The 24,984-nt window shown below is 35.6% G+C and overlaps 1 protein-coding gene across 13 annotated transcripts in view; it reads right to left on the bottom strand.

Annotated features, from left to right (window-relative positions):
- Positions 1-24,984, bottom strand: part of SHLD2 (shieldin complex subunit 2) — a 105,496-nt gene that overhangs the window by 68,874 nt on the left and 11,638 nt on the right. For 2 of the 13 annotated variants that reach the window (XM_017679683.3, XM_017679680.3), the window contains exons 2-3: positions 23,181-23,244; positions 15,576-15,621 (exon numbers count right to left, since the gene is read on the bottom strand). The exons of 6 other annotated variants lie outside the window; for them this stretch is intronic. The gene's annotated coding sequence lies outside the window, so the exon portion shown is untranslated. Of the gene's footprint in view, positions 1-15,575; positions 15,622-23,128; positions 23,148-23,180; positions 23,245-24,984 lie in introns of those variants that run through there. 5 more of the 13 variants (XM_017679687.3, XM_037002524.2, XM_017679682.3 and 2 more) reach the window with 3 other exon arrangements.

Raw genomic sequence — 24,984 nt, 5'->3', positions numbered from 1 at the left:
TTTTGATGATTTTTTAAGTTTATAAACATAAATTTATAAGGTTATAGCTTATTTATTTCTTCAAACAAAGCCTACTAGGATGTTAATGAAGATTTCATTGGATCAACTTGGAGAGAATTTCGTCTTAACAATGCTGAGTTTTCCAATCCATGAATATGAAATATCACCATTTATGTAGGTCTTCAGTGTTTTCTTCATGCTATTATAAGTGACAGTTTTTATTTTGATTTTCAAATTGCTCATTGCTAGTACAGAGAACTACAAATGATTTTTGTATATTGACTTTACTAAATTCACTTATAACAACTGTTTTTTTTGTTGATTCTAAAGGGGCTTTCTATGTACATAATCACATCATATGTAAGTAAGTTTTGCTTCTTTTCTAATTTTTATGCCTTACTATTTCCTTTTTCTTGGCTTATTATACTTTCTAGGATCATTAATTCAATGTTGAATAGAAGTGGTGAAAGTGAAATATATAACCATATTATTGTTTTAATATCTATAGGACCCATAGCTAAAGCTGGCAAATGCTTATAATGAGTCAGACAGTAAATATTTTAGGCTTTGCATAACACAGTCTCTCAGAGTTATTCTGTACTGTGGATATAGCAGGAAAGCAGCCACACAGACAATACATAAGGCAATAAGCATGGCTATGTTCCAATAAAACATTATGGTCACTAAAATTTGACTTTCCTATTATTTTTAAAAGTCACAAAATATTAGTTTCCTTTTGATTATTTTCTAGCCATTTTAATATGCAAAAACATTCTTAGGTCTCAGGCCACACATGAAGAGGTGATGAGCTATATCCAGCTCATAGGCTGACCTTTATATCTCTGGTTTAGACCATCGATATGAGAACTTTCTTCTTTTCTATAAGAGTATTGAATGCAAAATGTTTCCCTCCAAACACTACTTTAACTGCATTATTATTTGTGTTATTTCTGCTTTGTACTATTTTTTAGCCATTGCTATAGGATTTTCAATTTACATCTTTAACTTTACACAATCTTCAAATAATATGCCTCTTAACCTAGATCAAGAACATTACAACAGTATTTTTCCATTTGTTCTTCCCATTCTTTGTGCTCTCATTGCCATACATTTTACTTATATATGTAATAAAGCCCAAAATTTGCTGCAACTATTTTTTATTCATATAACTGATTATCCTTTAAAGAGATTAAAAATAAGGAAAATATCCTTAATATATAACCATATGATTGCTATTTCTGGAACTCTATGTATACATTTAACATTTTCTTCCAGTAGCATTTTCTTTTTGCCAGAAGAACTTCCTTTAACCTTTTTTTATAGCTCAGATCTTCTGGCAATAAATTCTCTTATCTTTATTAATCTGAAAGAATTATTTTTTAAAGATATCTTTACTGAGTATAAAACTCAGGTTGACTGTTTTTTTCAATATTTCGAGAGATTGCTTCATTCTCTCCTGGCTTTTAATTGTAGATTTGTGCTTCTTTAAGTAATGTGTCTTCTTTTCTCTGGTTACTTTAAAGAATTTCTTTTTATCACTGAGTTTCAGTAATGTGATTACTTTATACTCAGGTATGATTTTATTTATGGTTATTTTGCTTAGGGTTTTTAGGATTCTATTTATGGTTTTTCTGCTTAGGGTTTATTGAGATACTTGGACCTAAGAGTTTGTGATTTTCATCAGATTTGGAAATTTTTCAGTCATTTATTCAAGTAATTTTTCTGTCTACCCTTTCCCTTTATTCTGAGACTCCAATTATGTATCTATTAGACAACCTAATATTGTTCCACAGGTTACTGATGTTCTATTATTTTTTGTTTCAGTTTTTTTTTCTCTTTAACTTCATTTTGAATAAGTTCCATCTTCAAGTTCAATTATCTTTTCTCGTACAGTGTCTAATCTGCTGTCAATCCCATCCAATAGTTTATTTTTCATTTTGGACATTGCATCATTGCATTTTTCATCTCTAGATGTTCCATTCAAATCTTTTTTTCTATCACTCATTTCTCTTATAATATTCATGTCTTCTTGCTTGAACTTATGGAGCACATTCATAACAGCTGTTTTAACATCTGTGTCTGATAATTCCAGCATCAGAAATATTTCTGATGATTCTACAGTTCCAGGTTTCTTTCAATTGACTGGTCTTTCTCCTGGTTATAGGTCATTTTCCTGTTTTTTTGTACTCTTAGTAATCTTTTGTTTGATGCTGTACTTTCTAATTGCTGGTTATTGGTTTTTACTATATTTCTTTAGAGTATTGGGCTTAGTTCCAGTTGAATTACTTGCAACCAATTTGATACTTGCAAAATTTGCTTTTAAGCTTTATTATGTGGGTTTAGAGAGACCTTTAATCAATGGCTAATTTAAATCCACTCCAAAGTCTCTAGCTTATGTATGAAACATTATGCCTAACAGAAACACAAACTATTCCCAGCAGTATGCAGCTCCTGGAATTGCTCAACATACTGAATTGCAGTGAGATTCTTCCAAGCATTGTGGAATTTCGTAATCTGCATGTGCAGCTAAGCATTTAGTAAAAGGTGCTAGAGGACCCTTGTATAGATCTCCAGAGATCTCTTGATTCTATAAAGTCCTGTACAGTAAGTACCCTCTGCTCCAATTTTTTACCCCCACAATTCTAGTCACCTTAACTTCTGCAAACTCTCCTGGACTCTATTTGGGATCCCCTACTCTGTGCTGCAATCTAGAAACTGCCTACAGGCAGTATGCTGGGACATCTGTAGGGCTCATATCATTTGTTTCAAGGGTCACCATCCTGTAGTGACTGTTTTTCAATGTCTGAAAACAGTTGTTTCACATATTTTAATCTTATTTTCTAGTTATTTGCAGTAGGAAGGTAATTTTATAGCAGTTAATCCTGCATGGGCGGATATGTTGTCTTCCTCTTTGAGATTTTTTTAGTGGTTCTTCTGAGATTAAAAGGTGCATCAGGAAGTTATCACAGTCTATCTTTGAGTAAGAGTATACTAATTCACAGTGTATGAAATTTACAACAGTATAATTCCATTTTCCTTCTTTTGTAATCTCATGATTTTATACCCTAGTTCTATATATGCTATGAACCCCATATATATAAATATTTTGCTTTAAATAGCCAATAATCTGTGGTATATTATAGGTGAAGGTACCAAAATTTTTTCTCTACATTTATGCAGATATTTATCATTTTTGGTGTTATTCATTCTTTTCTGTAGACCCAAGGTTCCATCTGATCCCTTTTATCTTTAGCTTGTGGAACATTTTTTTAGCATTTGTTGGCAATCCAGATCTGCTAGAAACAAATTCTTTCACTTTTTAATCTTTATGCAAATATCTTTGTTTTGCCTTTCTTTTTGAAGGCTGTTTCTGCCAGATACAGAACTCTAGATTGACAGGGTTGGTTTTTATTTTTAAATCTTTCAGCACTTTTATGGATGTCATTTATAGTCTTCAAGCCACAATTTTTTCTACTGAGTATTTAGCCATTATTCATAATTATTCCTATGTTTTTAAGGTGTCTTTTTCCTTTTGGTAGCTTCTAAGATCACTCTTTAGTGTTCAGCAGTTTGATTATGATATGCTTAGGTCTGAGATTGTTTTGTGGTGGTTGTTTTGTTTTGCATTTAACCTATATGGGTCTTGCTGAACTTTTGAATTTATGAGTTATGTCTCTCATCAATTTTAGAAGTTTTTGACCATTGTTTCTTCAAATACATCTTCTGCCACATTCCCTCCTCTCCTTCTGAAATTCCATTTACATGTACAGTGGACTGATAATATCCCATAGATCTGGGAGCTCTTTTCTACCTCTCCCCTGCTCTTTGTTTTCTTTGCTTATCAATTTGGATATGTTTTGTCTACATGTCTTCACATTTACTGATCCTTTCTCATGATATGTCAAGAAACTGTTAAGCCCAAGTAAAACACTCGTCATTTCTAATATGGTATTTTTCACTTCTAGAATTTTGTTTCTTGGGTATAGTTTCCATGAATGCTAAAAACCTCCATCTTTTCATGCATTTTGTCTACCTTTCCTGTTAGATCCTCTAGCATTTTTTTTCTAGTTATTTTTAAATTTCTGTCTGATAATTCCAACATCTGGATTATCTCTGGGTCTTCTCTACCAGACTGTTTCCTCTCTTGACATTTGGTCACATTTTTCTTGCTTTTCCTTGTTTCTTGTAATTTGTTACTATAAACCAGACATTGTATATAAAAATACATTAGTGATTGAAGTAACATTTTACTTCTAGAAAGAGACATGGCCTTTCTGTCTGAGTCAATATCATCTGTAATTTAGTTGGGTCTCGGTTTTGATGCAGCTTTATTTTGATCACTGGCTTCATATACGTAGAGGGTGGTAATCAGGACTTTCACTTAAGAAAGGCCTTTGATCTCATACCAGGTAAGATTCCAGACATTGGCCTGTGCTTCTAAGCTAAGCCACCAGCTTACAAAACTGAAAGAGAACTTTACATGCATACTGGAACTGAACAATTAAGTAAACAAATGGTAGGAGCCATGTTTCTCACTATTAAAGTAAGGATTTACAGATAATCAAGGGGAGGACTTGAGAATGAACTCTGTGGTAATGGATTTGAGTTGGATATGTCAGCATGAACTCATGTTTAGCTTAATATAGATATAGATGGGTAACATAAAAATATTTACAGATAATGTGAATAGACACAGATTAGTATAAGCACATACACCTCCTGGCTTTGTCAGCTGAGAGGACCTACAAGCAACAATACCCAGTAGCAACAAGCACATCTAGCATCTAGATCTTGGTTTCTCCATTCTCCAGTAAAATGAACCAAGGTTCCTTGGAGAAATGGCTGATTCTAGGACTGCAACAGGAAATATACAACGTGAGCCTGGAATATCATGCAGTGCCAAAAACTAAAAAAGTGCTCACACACACACACATGGAGGGGGTATGTCAAAGAGACAGAATAAAACTGAAAGAGATTCCAGTGGCCAAAGCTGGAACAATTTTTCTGACATAATAAAGTAGTGATTGGATATAACCTCAAGCATAAAGTAAATATATATGAGTCCATACTGATCTTAAAAAAGACTGAATGAATAAATGAGGGAGAAGAAAAAATCTCCTACAAAGGAGAATTCCAAATAATTTATGTGATACCCCACCCTTACAGAGAGGGAGCATAACCATCCTCTTCTTAAGTGTGGACTGCACATAAGTGACTTCCATCCAAAGAGTCCAGTATGCAAAGAGAAAGAATAAGAGTAACTTCACAGAGAAGAAACCTGACAAACACTACCCTGACTAAATGATCAAGGTGTACATCAACACTGATAAGTCATGTTGACAATATATACCCTTAATATAATGAAATGAAATGGTGCTTAACTTTTTTGGTCTTCCTCCCCAAAACTCCAAGCCCCAATCTAATCATGAGAAAAATATGAGACAAATACCAATAGAGGATATTCTAAAAAATATCTGAACAATACCCCTCAAATCTGTCAAAGTCAAAACAAGGGAAAATCTGAAAACTGTCACAGCCAAGAGGAGTCTAAAGAGACATGATAACTAAATGTAATGTAGAAACCTGGATGGGATCCTGGTGCATAAAAAGGACATTAGGCAAAAACAAAGGACAGTAAATAAAGTATGGACATTAGTTAAAAATAATGTTTCAATATTTGTTCATTATTTATAAGAAATATGCCACACTACTACTCCAGTGTTAATAATAGGAGATACTGGGTGTGAGTTATATGGGAACTCTCTGTACTATCTTTACAAATTTTCTATAAAACTAAAACTATTCCCAAAAATTAGGTTTATTTTAAAAAAAACAAAACTGGGTCACTCTGTGTTAAGCACGACTGCCAGACCTTTTCATTTGCTACAGAATCTCTTCCCTTTCCAGTCCTACACCTTGCTTTCTGCAGCTCAGGTGATCTATTTTAGCACCGTTCCTCTCCCAGCTTTCCCTTTAGAGGACAGCTTCTCCACATTATGTAAAGACCTGAAATAGAGGAGTTTCTCTTATTTCTCCTTCCCTGTTCCCTGTCCCCTGTCCTTGGTGACTGAAAGCATAGAGTGCCAGAGGGTGGGGTGGAGGTCATCCCCAGTCCTTTCCCTGCCCTCAGGCTTCCGTAACTGAAAACCTGGAGTGCCTCTGGTGGGTTTCTCTCAGATCTCCTGCTCTGCTCCTTCATCATCTCTCAACCTCCCAACTTCTGAGGGTAGTTGCTGTGCATACAGTGGAAGTTCCATGTGCCTCAGGAAGGATCTGTCAGGTCTACTTCCCTGGCCCAGACTTGAGGCTTACTACCCTCTGAGCATTCAGTGAAGACCTGTGGGGTGGAGCTGGAGGTAGCTGTGGACTTCCTCTTCAGTGCAAGAGGAATAGGACTCCTTAGGATTCTAGTCTGCCACTAGGGAATCTGTTCACTCCCCCAGCACATTAAGGTCTCTGCTCAAATATCACCTCTTCCAAGAAGCCTTCCCTGATCACCCATCTGAAAAGTTTCACCAGATATGGCAAATCCATAGGAACAGAAAGCAGGTTAAGTGGCTGCCAAGGGACTAGGGTAAAGTAGGAATAAGGAATGGCTGCTTAATGGGAAGGAGTTTCTTCTTGGTATGATGAAAAATTTCCGGAGCTAGATAGCAGTGATGATTATAAAACATTGTAGGAATGTACTAAATGCTCCTCGATTGTACACTTTAAAATGTTTAATAAGATTACCCAGGGAAGAGGTGCTCAAGATGGCATTGTGAGTAGGGAAGCAGAAATCTCCTCCCAAAACCATACATATTTTTGAAAACAACAGAAAATACAACTATTCCTAAAAGAGAAACCAGAAGATACAGTACAATAGCCAGGCTACATCTACATCTGTGCGAACTCAGCATCTCATGAAAAGGGTAAGATACAAAGCCGTGACCCAGCAGGACACGAGCACTCCCCCGACCCCAGCTCACTGGCGGGAGGAAAAGAATCAGAGTGTGGAGGGAGTGGAAGCACAGGACTGCTAAATAACCAGCCCTAGTAATCTGCACCAGGAACAGAGACACACATCACAAGGTGTACTGGATATTAGAGAAACAGAAAAGTAAAATCTGAGACAGAGACTGCAAGCGGGTCCCCACAGCCGGCACCCTTGGGACAAAAGAAAAGCCAGCACTTTAAAAAGTCTTAAATGGACAAGGGTTTAACAGGTGGATGAAATCATCCCGGCACACTTAGCCCAGCAGGCTGGGAATTTTGAGGAATTTCAGGAGCCCTAACCCCCTGGGTGGCAACGCAGCTCTGAAGGCCCTCATGGTGATAAGCAGCCTGCCGTTCATTACCCTCCACCAGCACTGCAAGCAAACCGGCTGACTCGCCATTGCTGCAGACCAGCCAGGGAGCAGCCGCACCCACAGCAACCACACAGAGTCTTCTCCCAGCATGCACCTAACGGCAACAGACCCAGAGGCTGCCACCAGCACACGGTTGCCAGGCACAGGCAGAGGAAGCCGGCGCAAGGTCTGGAGGGCACAAAGCGGAGCTATTCTCACAGGAGAACACACCCGGCGCATCTGTGAACCCCCGCAGTAACGTAGGGTAACTACCCCGCCCACAGTAGCACAGGGGATGAACCCAGAGACTGCTCCCTGTGGGTGGGTAACCAGCACAGGTAGCGGTGAAGGGCAAGGCAACCAGCAAGCAGGAAGGGACTTTCTTCTCCCAGCTGACACATGTGCCACCTGCCAGCTATCACTTCTATTGCCATGAAAAGGCAGAAGAATCCGTTCCAGTCAAAAATCACTCAAACAACTCCAGAGAGAGGGCCTGGTGAAACAGATACAACCAATCTTCCTGAAAAATAATTCAACATAAAAGTCATAACCATGCTGATGGACATGCAGAGAAAAATGCAAGAGCTAAGGGATGAAGTCTGGAGGGAGATAACAGAAATGAAACAATCAATAGAAGGATGTAAAAGCAGACTGGATGAGGTGCAAGAGACTGTTAATGGAATAGAAATCAGAGAACAGAAATATAGAGAAGCTGAAGCAGAGAGAGATAAAAGGATCTCCAGGAATGAAAGAATATTAACAGAACTGTGTGACCAATCCAAACGAAACAATAATCACGTTATAGGGGTACCAGAAGAAAAAGAGAAAGAAAAAGGGAAAGTGTCTTTGAAGAAATAATTGCTGAAAACTTCCCTAAGCTGGAGAAGGAAATAGTCTCTCAGAACATGGAAGCCCACCGACCTCCCAAAACAAGGGACCCATGGAGGACAACACCAAGACATATAATAATTAAAATGGAAAAGATCAAAGACAAGGACAGGGTATTAAAGGCAGCCAGAGAGAGAAAAAAGATAACCCACAAAGGAAAACCTCTCAGGCTATCATCAGACTTCTCAACAGAACACTTACAGGGCAGAAGAGAATGGCATGATATATTTAATGCAATGAAACAGAAGGGCCTTGAACCAAGAATACTGTATCCAGCACAATTATCATTTAATTATGAAGGAGGGATTAAACAATTTCCAGACAAGCAAAAGTTGAGGGAATTTGCCTCCCACAAACCACCTCTACAGGATGTTTTAAAGGGACTCCTCTAGATGGAAGAAGCACTCCTAAGGCTAAATAGATGTCACCAGAGAAAATAAAATCACAGCAAAGAAAGAAGACCAACCAAATACTAACTAAAGCCAAAATATAAAATCAACTATTCACAAAAGCAGTCAAAGGAAACACAAAAGAGTACAGAATAAAACACCTAACATATAGAGTGAGGAGGAAGAATAAGAAGGGAGAGAAATAAAGAATCATCAGATTGTGTTTATAATAGTGTAATAGTGAGTTAAAGTTAGATGGTTAGATAGTAAAGAAGCTATCCTTGAACCTTTGGTAACCATGAATCCAGAGCCTGCAATGGCAATAAGTACGTATCTATCGATAATCACCCTAAATGTAAATGGACTGAATGCACCAATCAAAAGACACAGAGTAATAGAATGGATAAAAAAGCATGACATATCTATATGCTGCTTACAAGAGACTCACCTCAAACCCAAAGACATACACAGACTAAAAGTGAAGGGATAGAAAAAGACATTTCATACAAACAATCAGGAGAAAAAAGCAGATGTTGAAATACTTCAAAACAAAGAAAGTAACAAGAGATAAAGAAGGACATTACATAATGATAAAGGGGGAAGTCCAACAAGAGGATATAACCATTATAAATACTATACACCCAACACAGGAGCACCAACACATGTGAAACAAATACTAACAGAATTAAAGGAGGAAATAGAATGCAATGCATTTGTTTTAGGAGACTTCAACACACCACTCACTCCAAAGGACACATCAACCAGACAGAAAATAAGTAAGGACACAGAGGCACTAAATACTAGAACAGATGGGCCTAACAGACATCTACAGAACTCCACACCCAAAAGCAGCAGGATACACATTCTTCTCAAGTGCACATGGAACACTTTCCAGAATAGACCAAATACTAGGCCACAAAAAAAGCCTCAGTAAATTCAAAAATATTGAAATTCTACCAACAAACTTCTCAGATAGAAAAGGTACAAAACTAGAAATAAATTGTACAAAGAAAACAAAAAGGCTCACAAACACATGGAGGCTTAACAGCATGTCCCTAAATAATCAATCGATCAATGACCAAATTAAAACACAGATCAAGCAATATATGGAAACAAATGACAACAACAGCACAATGCCCCCAACTTCTACGGGATGCAGCAAAGGTAGTTCTAAGAAGAAAGTATATAGAAATCCAAGACAATTTAAAGAAGGAAGGACAATCCCAAATGAATAGTCTAAAGTCACAATTACTGAAACTGGAAAAATAAGAACAAATGAGGCCACAAATCAGCAGAAGCAGAGACAATATAAGGATCAGAGAAGAAATAAATAAAATTGAGAAGAATAAAACAAAAGAAAAAATCAATGAAACCAAGAGCTGGTTCTTTGAAAAATAAACAAAATAGATAAACCCCTAGCCAGACTTATTAAGAGAAAAAGAGAACCTACACACATAAACAGAATTAGAAATGAGAATGGAAAAATCATGATGGACACCACAGAAATACAAAGAATTATTAGAGAATACTATGAAAATCTATATGCTAACAAGCTGGATAACCTAGAAGAAATGGACAACTTTCTAGGAAAATACAGTCTTCCTAGACTGACCAAGGAAGAAACAGAAAATCTAAACAGACCAATTACCAGCAATGAAATAGAATTGGTAATCAAAAAACTACCCAAGAACAAAATCCCAAGGCCAGATACATTCACTGCTGAATTTTATCAGACATATAGAAAAGACATAATACCTATTCTCCTTAAAGTTTTCCAAAAAATAGAAGAGGAGGGAATACTTCCAAACTCATTCTATGAAACCAGCATCACTCTTAATACCAAAACCAGGCAAAGACACTACAAAAAAAGAAAATTACAGACCAATATTCCTGATGAACATAGATGCAAAAATACTCAACAAAATATTAGCAAACTGAATTCAAAATACATCAAGAGGATCATACAACATGATCAAGTGGGATTCATCTCAGGGATGCAAGGATGGGACAACATTTGAAAAATCCATCAACATCATCCACCACATCAACACAAAGAAGGACAAAAATCACATGATCATCTCCATAAATGCTGAAAAAGCATTTGAAAAAATTCAACATTTATTCATGATAAAAATTACCAACAAAATGGGTATAGAGGGCAAGTACCTCAACATAATAAAGGTCATATATGACAAACCCCCAGCAAACATCATACTTAACAGTGAGAAGCTGAAGGCTCTTCACCTAAGATTGGGAACAAGATAAGGATGCCCACTCTCCCCACTTTTATTCAACACAGTACTGGAGGTCCTAGCCATGGCAATCAGACAAAACAAAGAAATAAAATGCATCCAGAGTAGTAAAGAAGAAGTCAACCTGTCACTATTTGCAGATGATGTGATATTGTACATAAAAAACCCTAAAGACTCCACTCCAAAACTACTACAACTAATATCTGAATTCAGCAAAGTTTCAGGATACAAAATTAATACACAGAAATCTGTTGCTTTCCTATATACTAACGATGAACTAGCAGAAAGAGAAATCAGGCAAACAATTCCATTTACAATTGCATCAAAAAGAATAAAATACCTAGGAATAAACCTAACCAAGGAAGTCAAAGACCTATACCCTGAAAACTGCAAGACACTCTTAAGAGAAATTAAAAGGACAATAACAAATGTAAATACATCCTGTGCTTATGGATAGGAAGAATTAATATTGTCAAGACGGCCATCATGCCTAAAGCAATCTACAGATTCAATGCAATCCCTTTCAAAATACCAACAGCATTCTTTAACAAACTAGAACAAATAGTTGTAAAATTCATATGTAACCACCAAAGATCCCAAATAGCCAAAGCAATCCTGAGAATGAAGAATAAAGCAGGGGGGATCTCACTTCCCAACTTCAAGCTCTACTACAAAGCCACATTAACCAAGACAATTTGGTACTGGCACAAGAACAGACCCACAGACCAGTGGAACAGAATAGAGAGTACAGATATTAATGCAAACATATATTGTCAATTAATAAACAACAAAGGAGCGATGGATATACAATGAGGAAATGACAGCCTCTTCAACAGCAGGTGTTGACAAAACTGGACAGCTACATGTAAGAGAATGAAACTGGATCATTGTCTAACCCCATACACAAAAGTAAATTCGAAATGGATCAAAGACCCGAATGTCAGTCATGAAACCATAAAACTTTTAGGAAAAAACATAAGGCAAAAATCTCTTGGACATAAACATGAGCAACTTCATGAACATATCTCCATGGGCAAGGGAAACAAAAGCAAAAATGAACAAGTGAAAATTGTTCATATATCAAGCTGAAAAGCTTCTGTACAGCAAAGGAAACAATCAATAGAACAAAAAGGCATCCTATAGTATGGGAAGATATATTCATAAATGACATATCCAATAAAGGGCTAACATCCAAAATGTATAAAGAGCTCACACACCTAAACAAACAAAAATCAAATAAGCCAATTAAAAAATTGGCAGAGGAGCTGAACAGACACTTTTCCAAAGAAGAAATTCAGATGGCCAACAGGCACATTAAAAGATGCTCCACATTGCTAATCATCAGAGAAATGCAAATTAAAACCACAATGAGGTATCACCTCACACCAGTTAGGATGGCCACCATCCAAAAGACAAACAACAACAAATGTTGGTGAGGATGTGGAGAAAGGGGAACCCTCCTACACTGCTGGTGGGAATGTAAATTAGTTCAACCATTGTGGAAAGCAGTATGGAGGTTCCTCAAAAGACTAAAAATAGAAATACCATTTGACCCAGGAATTTCAGTCTTAGGAATTTACCCTAAGAGTACAGGAGCCCAGTTTGAAAAAGGCATATACATCCCAATGTTTATTGCAGCACTATTTACAATAGCCAAGAAATGTAAGCAACCTAAGTGTCCACCAGTAGATGAATGGATAAAGAAGATGTGGTACATATACACTGCAGAATATTATTCAGCCATAAGAAGAAAACAAATCCTATCATTTGCAACAACATGGATGGGGCTAGAGGGTATTATGCTCAGTGAAATAAACCAGGTGGAGAAAGACAAGTATCAAATGATTTTACTCATCTGTGGAGTATAAGAACAAAGAGAAAACTGAACGAACAAAACAGCAGCCAACTCACAGAACCCAAAACGGACTAACAGTTACCAAAGGGAAAGGGACTGAAGAGGATGGGTCGGAAGGATGGGATAAGGTAGAAAAAGGGGCATTATGATTAGCATACATAATCTAGGGGGTGGGGCATGGGGAGAGCTGTACAACACAGAGAAGACAAGTAGTAATTCTATAGCATTTTACTATGCTGATGGACAGTGACTGTAATGGGGTGTGTGGTGGGGACTTGATAATGGGGGGAGTCTAGTAAACATAATGTTGCTCATGTAATTGTAGATTAACAATACCAAAATAAAAAATAAAAGAAAGAAAGGAAAAAAATGTCTAATAAATTTTGTGTGTATTTTACCACAATAAAAAAAATGAACAGATAAATAATGCTTAAACAAAAAAAATCTAGAAATAAATTCTAGGTAAAGATGGAAGATTAAATATATATAATTTAATTTCATTCTTTCTAAAAATTGAGCTAAAATGCTAATAAGGTATTTTTAAGGCATAATTAAAAGTTTGAAGGCTAGAAAGTAGATGGACCCATGGTAACTGACTGAAGATCGAAGAAAGCTGAATCGTAACCCAGGAATGTGGAGACTTAGAAACCCGGCCTGACAGTCCACAGAATTATCAAAAACCTAAGGAATTGGGAACAGATGGTGCCCCTACAAACAGGGGTGAAAGTACCACTAAATAAAGGTTGATTGAAATGTCCTTAAGAAACAGCTTAATCTCTAAATGCCTTAATGATTCCACATGGTTCAGTTAACTGTGCCTCCTTCACCAAGGCAAAATTCTAGGGGATTATTCTCTGAGGTGGATTTCTGAACAAAGGGACAGAAAGCACATGGCAGGGAGGAGGAGTTAATGAAACCAGGGGGAGTAAGTAAACACATAAATATACTGAATGATGAAATCCTCAGCCTACTTCCCTCACTCAGTCCCTAGAGAACCAGTATATAGGTCTCACTCACCAGGCATGAGATTAAAAGACTCATTTTCAGAAAGGAGAAAGAAATCAGAAGCAGATTTGAAGTGCTCCCTAAGAAATACAAGTTACCCTACAGTGGGCTCACAGTCACCAAGTGCCAGCAATGTACTCAGAGCCTCCCAACAACGTTTAGGGTCACACCTGCAGACAGCTAAGGATCACTACTCATCCGAGAGAAGCCTCTGTCACAGAAAACAGACAAGACAAGACAAGAGAGAAGAAAAGAAAAGAAAGAAAAAGAAAGAAAAAAGTTAGAAGATGAATAATGATGCAATGATGTAGGGAGAAGAAAATTTTTAATCTAAAAAAAATTAACCATATCATTAATATCCCTGGAAAGGTAAGAGTAGATAGTCCATCCAAAAAAAAAAAAAGGATAAGTTTTAAAAGAGCCCTTATAAATTAAACTTAAGGAAATTCATCAGAAAGAATGTTAGATGATAATAAGAAAAAAATATGGAAATTAGGGCTCCAGTCAAGATAATTCAAAGATAAATCAACATTGTATAATAGGGATATGGAGGAGAAAACAAAGAGAAAAATCAATGTAATAATTTAAAAAAGGCCCAGAATTAAACAATGTAAGTTTCCTAATTGAAAATACAGAATGCACAGCATAATGGATTTAAAAATACATCCATACTAAAGCATAAGTTTTTGAAATTTTAAAAGAGTGGAAACAGAGAGAAAATACTACAAGCCTGTAGAGATGGAGAAATAGGTTACAAAGATGGGGAACTGGAATGATTATGAACTTTCAGTAGCCATAGTGTAAGCTAGAAGACAAGGAACAAAATCTTCAACATTCTGAAGGAAAATGGCTCCAAGTCTGAATGGTATACACAGCCAAACTATTTTAGAGTTTGAGAGGAAAATAAAGGCATTTTCAGAAATGTAAGGTATCAAATAATTCACCTCCCATTCACCCTTTCTTCAACAAAATGTGAGTAAGCCAAGAAAGAAAAAGAAATGGAAGATCAACACAGGAGAAAATAAAATTCCTGGACAGCTGACCACTATGAGAAAACAGAAACTGTTCCAGGTTGGACAGCTTTACTCTGAAAGGGACTTCTTCAAGATGCTAACATTACCAGAGTAGTATGAAAGAAAACAGGATATTTGGGCAACCGGTAGACAATTTTGAGCTGAGTTCATGATAAGGACACAGAAAATCATATACACAAGTTATGTCCTCAACTGAAAACTCAGGTAACATCTATTTATATATGTTACTTGAAAAGCCACAGGTAAAAACCAAACAGCTAAGAGTTGAGAATGGTCACCTCTGAGAAGGGGAAATGAAGGTGGAGACTGAGAATTACCATTTGTCTGAACGATCCCAGACAAATTACTTAATTTGTTAAACTGTGTAACTTGAGGAAAAAATGTAAAAAGTGTGGAAGACGGGGAAATAGGAACCTACAGATTTCCCAAGGACATAAAACCCACCTTAGCAATTAAATCTTAGAAACAAAGTAGTCTAACAAAATTGTCCTGCAAAGTAAAAAATAACAAAAGCAAAAGGGTATGAGGGGGAAAAAGGAGTAAGAAAGAAGCAGCACTACTTTGGTGCTATCACAACCCTTGCCAGATGCATGACATGAATAGCAGAAATGCTTAGGCTTCTGCGCTTAAGCTCCCTCGTCTCATAGGATTGTTGTGAGACATAACTCAACTAATGAAATAAAGTGTTTACAGCAATGTTGGATATAAATATTTTCAACACAATTAATACTTAACTTTTTAAATAACTGAAAATCTTTTTTCATATCAAATACCAAAGCATTCAACTGTCACAGGGATATTGAATGGCTTAGGTGAATGTTTACCTTGTCTTCTCAAACATCAAGGACTCTAAACCCTTTCACACATGGCCTAAAAAAAAGAGGAAGAGAAACTGATTATCCAAAAGAAACAAATAAAAATTAATGAGTTAAAAAAAATTAATAAGAGTTGTTTTAAAAAATGCTTATCACACTGAAGACTTGACTGTACCTGAAAACCACTCAGGCCACTGTGCTTTATCTCACACTTTTTAGTAGATTATGATCAATCATTCAATCACTCAGCAAGTCACCAATTTGAACTGAAAACTTTGTACCTACTCTACCTCAACTCAGAAATGCTAAGGCAAGATTCTTTTTTATCTCAAAATAGGTAGTTTCCAACTTATGCACAGTTGTGTTCCCCAAATTCAGCTATACTTGTCATAAGATTTGAGGAACATTTTTCCAAAGAAACAAAAATTTGAAATACAGTTGATATCTTGGGCAATAAACAAAGGCCAATTTAATCCATAAGTACTTTAATCCATAAGTAACTAAGACCCATGGAAAAAGAAAGGAGTCCATATAACTATGTTAGGTGACTTTCAACCACTTTGTGCTCCTACAGCTAACAAAAAATAGCTCTTAGTTGAGATTAGGAATTATGTCACACTTAGCTTCATTCATCTTTGTATCTTTGTAAATATAACAGTACATAACAGAGTACCTGCCTCCTATCAGGAACTTAAAATTTTTATTTAATGAGGAACTAGATTTAAGAGTACTAGATGAACCATACTCTTTCTATAGAGAAATGCATTACAGTATCCAGTTGAAGGAACATCTTCCTTCTTGGGAACAAGATCAGAGTTTGAATACCAAGAACAATAAAGTATGGGTATATGTTCCATCTGCATGACAATTATTCCTCCTAGAAATCATCTTTTGGTCACAGTTCACTCATACTATTTCTAAGTATGTGTAAATCACTAAGTTGGGTTTTCATAGTGTAAAACTTGACCTCCAAAATTTCCCTGACTTCTTTCCCTTTACCAATACCTTAAATAAAAATAGCCATTAACATTTTATCTGGGAAGTTTTTCTTACCCCAGTTTTATTAAGATACAATTGGCACATAACATTATGTTAGTTTAAGGTGTACAATATAATGATTTGATATATATATATATGGTCAGATGATCACCATAATAAGTCTAGTTAACATCTATCAGCAACATATAGTTACAATTCTTTTTTTTTTAGTTGAAGTACAGCTGATATACAATCTTATATTAGTTTCAAGTAAATAAAACAGTGGTTCACCAATTAACCACATTATAAAATCCTCACCCCAACTAGTGCAGTTACTATCTGTAAATATTGGAAGATTTTACCAAATCATTGGCTATATTCTCCATGATGTACTACCATCCTCATGACCAACTTATATTATGACTGAGAATTTTTGTGCCCTTTTATCACCATTCCCCTGCCCGCCCAGCATCCCCAATCTCTCCTCCATGGTAGCTACCAGTCTCTTCTCAGTGTCTATAAGTCTACTGCTATTTTGTTGGTTTTGTTTTTAGATTCCACAAATAAGTGAAATCATATGTTATTTGTCTTTCTCTGCCTGGCTTATTTCACTTAGCATAATACCCTCTAGGTCCATCCATGTTGTTGCAAATAGCAGGATTTCTTTATTTTTTTAGGGATGAATAGTATTCCATTATGTGTATGTACCACTTCTTTATCTATTCATCTATTGATGGACACTTTGGTTGCTTCCATATCTTGGCTATGTAAATAATGTGCCAATAAACTAGGGGTGCATATGTCTTTTCAAATCAGTGGTTTTGTTTTCCTTGGGTAAATTCCTAGGAGTTACTGGGTCATATGGTATTTCTATTTTTAGTTTTTTGAGGAGTCTCCATACTGCTTTTTACAGTGGCTGCACCAATTTACATTCAGGATGTGGAAAAAAGGGAACCCTCCTACACCTACCAATTTAGTGTTCCTTTTCTCCGCATCCTCACTAACACTTGTTTTTTCTTGTCATTTGGATAGTGGCCCTTATAACTAGTGTGAGGTGTTATCTCATTGTGGTTTTTACTTGCATTTCCCTAATGATTAGTTATGTGGAGCATTTTTTCATATGCCTGTTGGCTATCTGTATTTCTTCTTTAGAAAAAATGTATGTTCAGACCCTCTGCCCAGTTGTTAATCACGTTTCTTGGTTTTTTGGTGTTGAAATGTATTAGTTTTTCACATATTTTGGAAGTTAACCCCTTATTGATAAATCATTTATGAATATATTCTTCCATATTTCCATGCTGCCTTTTTTTCCTGTTGATGGTGTCTTTTGCTGTACAGAAGCTTTTTAGTTTGAGGTAGTCCTACTTACTCATTTTCTATTTTGTTTCCCTTGCCCAGCAAGACGTGTCCAGAAAAAAATTGCTTATACTTGTGTTCAAGAGATTTTTGCCTATGTTATCTTCTAAGAATTTTATGGTTTCATGTCTTACATTTAGGTCTTTTATCTATTTTGAGTTTATGTTTGTGTATACTATTAGGGAGTAATCCAGTTTGATTCTCTTGCATGTAACTGTCCAGTTTTCCCAAATGCAGTTATTGAAGAGGCTGTCATTTCCCCATTGTATATTCATAGCTCCTTTGTCATACATTAATTGACTATATATGCATGGGTTTATATCTGGGCTCTCTATTCTGTTCATTGGTCTGTGGGTCTGCTCTTTGCCGGTACTATACTGTCTTGATTACTGTAGCTTTGTAGTGTAGCTTGAAGCCAGGGAGCATAATACCCCCAGCTTTGTTTTTCCTTCTCAGGATTGCTTTGGCTATTTGGGGTCTTTAGTGGTTCCATATGAATTTTAGAACTATTTGCTCTTGAAAAATGCTGTTGAAATTTTGATACAGATTACATTGAATCTGTAGATTGCTTTCAGCAGGATGGCCATTTTCACAATATTAATCTTCCTATCCATGAGCATGGGATGTGTTTCCATTTATTGGTGTCTTCTTTAATTTCTCTCATCAGTGTCTTACAGTTTTAGAGAACAGGTCTTTCACCTCCTTAGTTAGGTTTATTCCTAGGCATTTTATTCTTTTTGATGCAATTGTAAATGGAATTGTTTTCCTACAATTCCTTTTCTTGTGATGAGAACTTTTAAGATCTCTTAGCAAATTTCAGATACACAATACCAGGGTAACTATGGTCACCATGCTATACATTACATCCCCAGAACTAATTTATCTTATTACTGGAAGTTTGTCCCTTTTGACTACTTTCACCTCCCTTTCCCCACAATTCCTAACCTGTTGCCTCTGGCAACCACCAATCTGTTCTGCTTCTATGCCTTCAGTTGTTTTAGATTCCACATGTAAGTGAGAGCACACAGTATTTGTCTTTTTCTGTCTGACTTGTTTCACTTAGTATAATGCCTTCAAAGTCCATCCATGTTATGGAAAATGGCAGGATTTTCTTCTTTTTATGGCTGAATACTTCATTGTGTGTGTGTGTGTGTGTGTATGTGTATCATATTTCCTTTACCCATTCATCCATTGATGGATGTTCCCTGTCTTGGCTATTGTAAATAACATTGCAATGAAATGGGGGTGCAGGTATTTCTTCATGATGGTGATTTTGTTTCCTTCAGATATATACCCAAAAGTGTAACTGCTGAGTCATATGGTAGTTTTATTTTTAATTTTGAGGTAAATTTTTTTATTTTCAGTTTGTGTACTACTTCCAGTTAGTACAGAAGGCTATCAACTGCAAATTTAATAATACAGACCCAAGAAATATTTTAATAAAGAAAAGAAAACCTAATTAAAAGTGTCAATATTCAGACAAAGATCTTGATTAAAGTCCTAGCTCAAATGTAATTACCTATACTCAGGCTTTCTAGAAGTGAAATAAAGTTAACCAACACAATACATTATTTTAGGCACTAAAACAATTGCAAAAACAACTGAAAATTATAGGCTAAAATGACAAAACTTAGTAAACAATGTATTCAATATCCACAGTGATACTGATTTTCATACTTTAAAACATGAAAAATAAATCCACCCAGAAATAACTCCTTTATCATTACTACAAGAAAACAATTCAATATCCATAAAGGAATAGAGATTAATATATCCTAGAGAGACAGAGCTTACTTCAAGCTTTATGGAATGGTTGTCAAACACTTTTCTTTTTGCAAAGATAAAATTCATATAGATTGTCCCCTTAATAAGATAACATTTTTAACTTTTTTCTCATTTCTTCCAAGTATCTTAGACACCATTAAAAACATGATGCAGCTGTTTTAGAAAAACAGTTGGGCAGTTTCTCAACAAGTCAAATGGAGTTACCATATGATCCAATAATTTCTTCCTAGGTAAATACTAGGGAGAATTAAAAACTTATCTCCATACAAAAACTTTCACAAATGTTCAAGGTAGCATCATTCATGGTAGCCAGAAAGTAGAAACAACCCAAACATCCATCAATTGATGAATGGATAAACAAAATGTGGTATGTCCATACAATGGAATATTACTCAGCCCTAAAATGGCATAGAGCATTGATATATGCCACAACATAGATAAACCTTGAAAACATCCCAAGTGAAAGAAACTGGATACATAAGGCAGTATCTCATATGACTCCATTTACATGAAATACTCTAAACAGGTAAAGCCATAGAGACATAGCAGATTCATGGCAGCCAAGAGCTAGGCATGGGAGAAATGGGGAGTGACTGCTTAATAGGTATGGGATTTCCTTTGGGTGTAATGAAAGAGTTCTGGAACTAGATAATGATGATGGCTCTGCAACACTGTGACTATATTTAACACCACTAAAACTCTTCTGTGAATTATACCTCAATTAATAAAAGATACCCTATATAACAAAAAAAAACAGAGACTAACACCTTATCACAGAAAGTTCACTTCTAAAATAAATGTTTATTATTTTGGTAGCCCTTTTAGAATCTTATTGTTAATTTGACCAGGATATTATAAACATTTTCAAAATTAAACCTTTTTTATAATGCTCAATGCCATCCTCATGAAACTCTGTAAGCACCAGCTTTGCAATGTTTAGTGAGCCAGCATAGGAATCATTTTTATATAAGAGCTAGACAATTCAAGAGAATTTTTAAATGGGCAGAACATTTTATTAAATTTGGCTTACCAATACCATATGTTGAATTTTAATACAGGAGAGGAACAGGTTTATTTCTAATGTAAAAGATCAGTAAAAGATGAAAAACTTTTTAGACAGCAAAATTTACTTGGTCTGTTTAAGCATTCATGAACCTATCTCTGACATTCATTTTTTTAAATTTGATATTTAATAGAGAAAGGTAATATCAAAAACAAAATGTCATGCAAAATGCAACAGCAGCCCATTATTTTACTTCAAATACAATAGAAAATACCCTTTTGCCGAACCTGATTCTAGGCAAGGCCAAATTCAGTCACCTACATAATAATATACCCAGTGTTCATTCACAATCTGCCTACCTGCTCTTAATGGAATTTAAACAAAGAAGGCTCTTGATATACATTAATTAATTATGTAAATTATCAAATTAAATAACCATTTCAACTTAATAACATCTATTTGGGGCCTACACAAACCAGGCAATGGAACTAGATGCTTTATACATATATTACTCATTTTAGCTTCATGATACTTTACAGACAGGTTAAGTAACTAAGGTCACCACACAATATATTGCAAAGCCAGGATTCAAATCAACATCTGTTAAACAGTCACTTTTTGCTAAAATATTCCAAGTGTGGGCTACAAAGGAATGTATTCTCAGTTTAACTGGCAAACATTCATATTCTCTTTTGAGTATGACTTCTAAATGTTGAGGGAATGAAAAAACAATGCCTGAAAAGAACATTACTGAAGAATGAAGTGAGGTGACTGGGGAAACACAGAAAGCATTGTGTACCTATTATGTGCCACTTGCTATGCTGGCTGTTTAAATGCATGAACACTTAATTGTTACAACAATCCTGGGAGGTAAATATTGGTACCTCCTTTTTAATATAAGAGAAACTGAAGCTTGGAAGGTTGAAGAAGGTCCAAGACTACAGAAGTTGCAAGGCACAAAGTTGGGATGAGAAATCAAATTCAGCCCATCAGCAAATATTTGCTGAGTGCTTACTATGTATCGGGGCTATAAGAGGTACTTAGAATATTAGAGGTCCCCCACAAACAGCTCAAACCAAACCTACATTCTTTTTGCTTAGGGAGTAAGTCATTATGAAACTGAAAAATCCCCACAGATTTTTCTTTTAAGAGCTTTGTGTGTTAAATGAGTATTCATGCTCTGGTTACATATGTTATGTACTTCCCATAAACTCCAAAAGTTGACTGCCATGAAAACAGAACAAACCTCCAGTAGTAAATGTCATTATAAGCATTTCTGCCCTACGTGCGTGTTTTTGAACATATTGCTAGGTGGAGAAGACCACTTTGGGAAATACACTTCACATGTTTTGGAGAATGGTTTAAACCATTAAGCATTCTGTGAAGCTTCTGAAGGCCTGTCAGATTTTAAATGACAACAGTGAAATTTCAAAAAGAACAGGAGAAGTCAGCACCAAAGCTAGTTTAACATTAATAATAAGTGATCTAATAAATAGGTCTGTGTTTGCCCAGTCAGGTTTTGCTTATTATGGCAGTTGGAAAGCCAGAAGGAAACTGGTTTTAACTCCCAAAAGACCTGTATCATGACAACATCACTTTATCAGAAATGTAGCTGATGTCAGCATAACACTGAGACAGTTCAAATTTAAAGCTGATCTTTCTTTTCTAACTATTTTCATAATTCATTTATGGCATAGAAGTGAGACGACCTCCTTAGGAAAAGAGAGTGGGGGTGTACTTAATATTTACTGAGAGCCTTCTATGTGCCAGATGCTACATGCATTTCCTCATTTAATTCTCATAGCCACCCTGAAAGATATTATCCTTGTCTTTTAGAGGAAGAAACACAAGTTTTGAGAAATGAAGTAGCTTTTCTAAGGTCACACAGCTATTAAGAGGCACAGTCAGGTTCAAACTCTGATGTCAGTGATTATAATATTCCACAGCACTAAACAGCTGTCATTTCTTAACTTGTAAAGAAACTTTTTTAGAAAATTTTTTTGATAAATTAATAGTGGAGCAGAGAAAGCAGAGTAAAACAGTGACGTGGATTATAAACTGTTTTAATACCTCAACAGTACTACAGAGTAATATTGACCTGTTAAAAATTCCTGGGAAGGTCATTATGAAAGAGAATATAAAATGCCTTGGAGTCAAAATATTAGGCTTTCAGTAGAAAAAGAACAATAATTTAATATTATCAACAGAGAATCAAGTTTAAAAAAAAACTAGCTCTATTCTAAAACAATGATGTTTTAAAAGACTGCAGGTCACCAGTGTACGTTGGCTCAACGCAGATTTTCCCAGAGTTAACTCAATGAAAGACTAATCCCTATAAAAACATTGAAGGATAATGAATTTCAAGAGTCAAACAAGTTCGAGAAATGCTGGACTTAATAAAACAGTTTCTTTCCTGGTTACAAATAGTACAGTGCAGCACCTGGAAGCCCTCTGGAGCCAGGCTGCCTGGGTTTAAATCCTGGCTCTTTTACCTTCCAGCCCAGCTATGTGGCTTTGGGCATGTTATTTCACCACTCTGGACCTCGGTTTTCTCATCTGTCAAAAAAAAAGAGATAACTGTAGAAGATAGAGTTGTTGTAAAGATTAGAAAGATTAATACACATGGTGTAGTTAGAACAGAACCTTAATAAATGCTCACTAAGTGTTAAATTATTATTAGTAATATCATTTTCCTGAGCCTTTATTAACCTGATGACAGTTGATGTTCACGGTGAATCGCTAAGGGGAAAAGCAATATAGTATGCAATTTCCCAGGCTTTTATGATAAAACCCACTATTCCACAGACCATCCCTCGAGAAGACTGGTTAGTATCTTTAAAACAAAAACAAATACTCTGAGAAATAACAGAGAATTCCATCACTAAAATAAAATCTGTTTTAAACCAAACAATGTTAGTGTGTCCCAGTCAGTAACACATAGAGGTGCTGGAAGGGTGCCCCGTTGGGAGAGCTGCATCCCTTCCCCTACACCTTGCCCCATTCATATCTTCCATTTACTCTTCCTGAATTGTATCCTTAATAATAAACCAGTAGTATCTCCTTACAGATTCTAGCACATGGATTCGCCTGGAACCTGTACATGTAGTGGAATGGAAAATCGTAATTATCCATTCTCATAGCCTTCAGTGATGTCAAGTGACCATCGGCCTCAACAGAACAGTTGTTCAATTACCCAGGATACTCCATGGAACCTAATCAGGCATCCTCCAGTCCGGAATCACTTGTAAAAGGGCAGGAATGTTTTCCCTTATCAAGATATGGCCATCTATATAAGTCTTATACCCCCTATATAGACTTGAAGTCAATATTCAAACGATGGTATTTTTTCATTTAGTGTTTCTTGTGCCAATTTGTGAAATTTACACTCATTACTGTATGTGCCAATTTTGCTACCCTTCCATTTAGAATTCTTACTAAGCATTATAAGCCAGGATCTTCAGAGATGTTTATACTCTTTCATCAAACCAAACCATTTCCAATAATCTATTCCCAAATACAGAGTAGTACATTAGTTACAGTCATTATAAATGATGCTATAAAGATGATAAATAATGCTACTATGTGAAAAGGCAGGTTACAAATTAATGTTTATAGTATAAGCAACCTAAAATAAACAAATCAACAAAACACAAAATAATCAAAATTTAAGATAAAAACTGTATCAGGAAATATACCAAAATATCAACTGTGGTTGGTTTGAGCCAGAAGTAATCCTTCTTCCTTTTTTAGACCCTTCTTTATTTTTCAAGTTTTCTTTGAATATGTTTTACTATTAAGATGTCTTTTTATACACACACACATACAAAAAAAATGGTTGAATTTTCTCCCCCAAATTTTCCTTATCTCTTGCTTGCTATTACCTGCCTTTGGCCTAAAGTTCTAAGAGAAGACAAAAGAACAATGTAAGGTAAATTGGTCTAATGGTTAAAAGATGGGAAAACCGTGAACTGTGATTTTTTCAAATGTTATCTATTATTTTGTGAGAGGCAGAGATTGTTAAACATAGAATGAAATCATACTGTCTACGAGCAAAATTGTTCTTAGTTTGTAAATCATGCATATCAGTATTAGTGCTCTGAGAAAACACCATGCATCATGATTCTAAGTATTCCGTGAAGAAGTCTGAAAGCATATTTTAAATATGCCGAGATTAATACAGTGTAATTTTAAGTTTTAAGAAAGGCATTTTGTGAGGGGTAGCACTTTTAGAGCATTATTTTACAACTTTATGACTTAACACACTTTCTAATTCTATAAATAGACATTTAATAATGT

Source organism: Manis javanica, chromosome 7 (genome assembly GCF_040802235.1).
Source record: "Manis javanica isolate MJ-LG chromosome 7, MJ_LKY, whole genome shotgun sequence".
In the NCBI taxonomy this organism is placed as follows: domain Eukaryota; kingdom Metazoa; phylum Chordata; class Mammalia; order Pholidota; family Manidae; genus Manis; species Manis javanica.
This window is presented reverse-complemented; position numbering and strand designations above follow the sequence as displayed.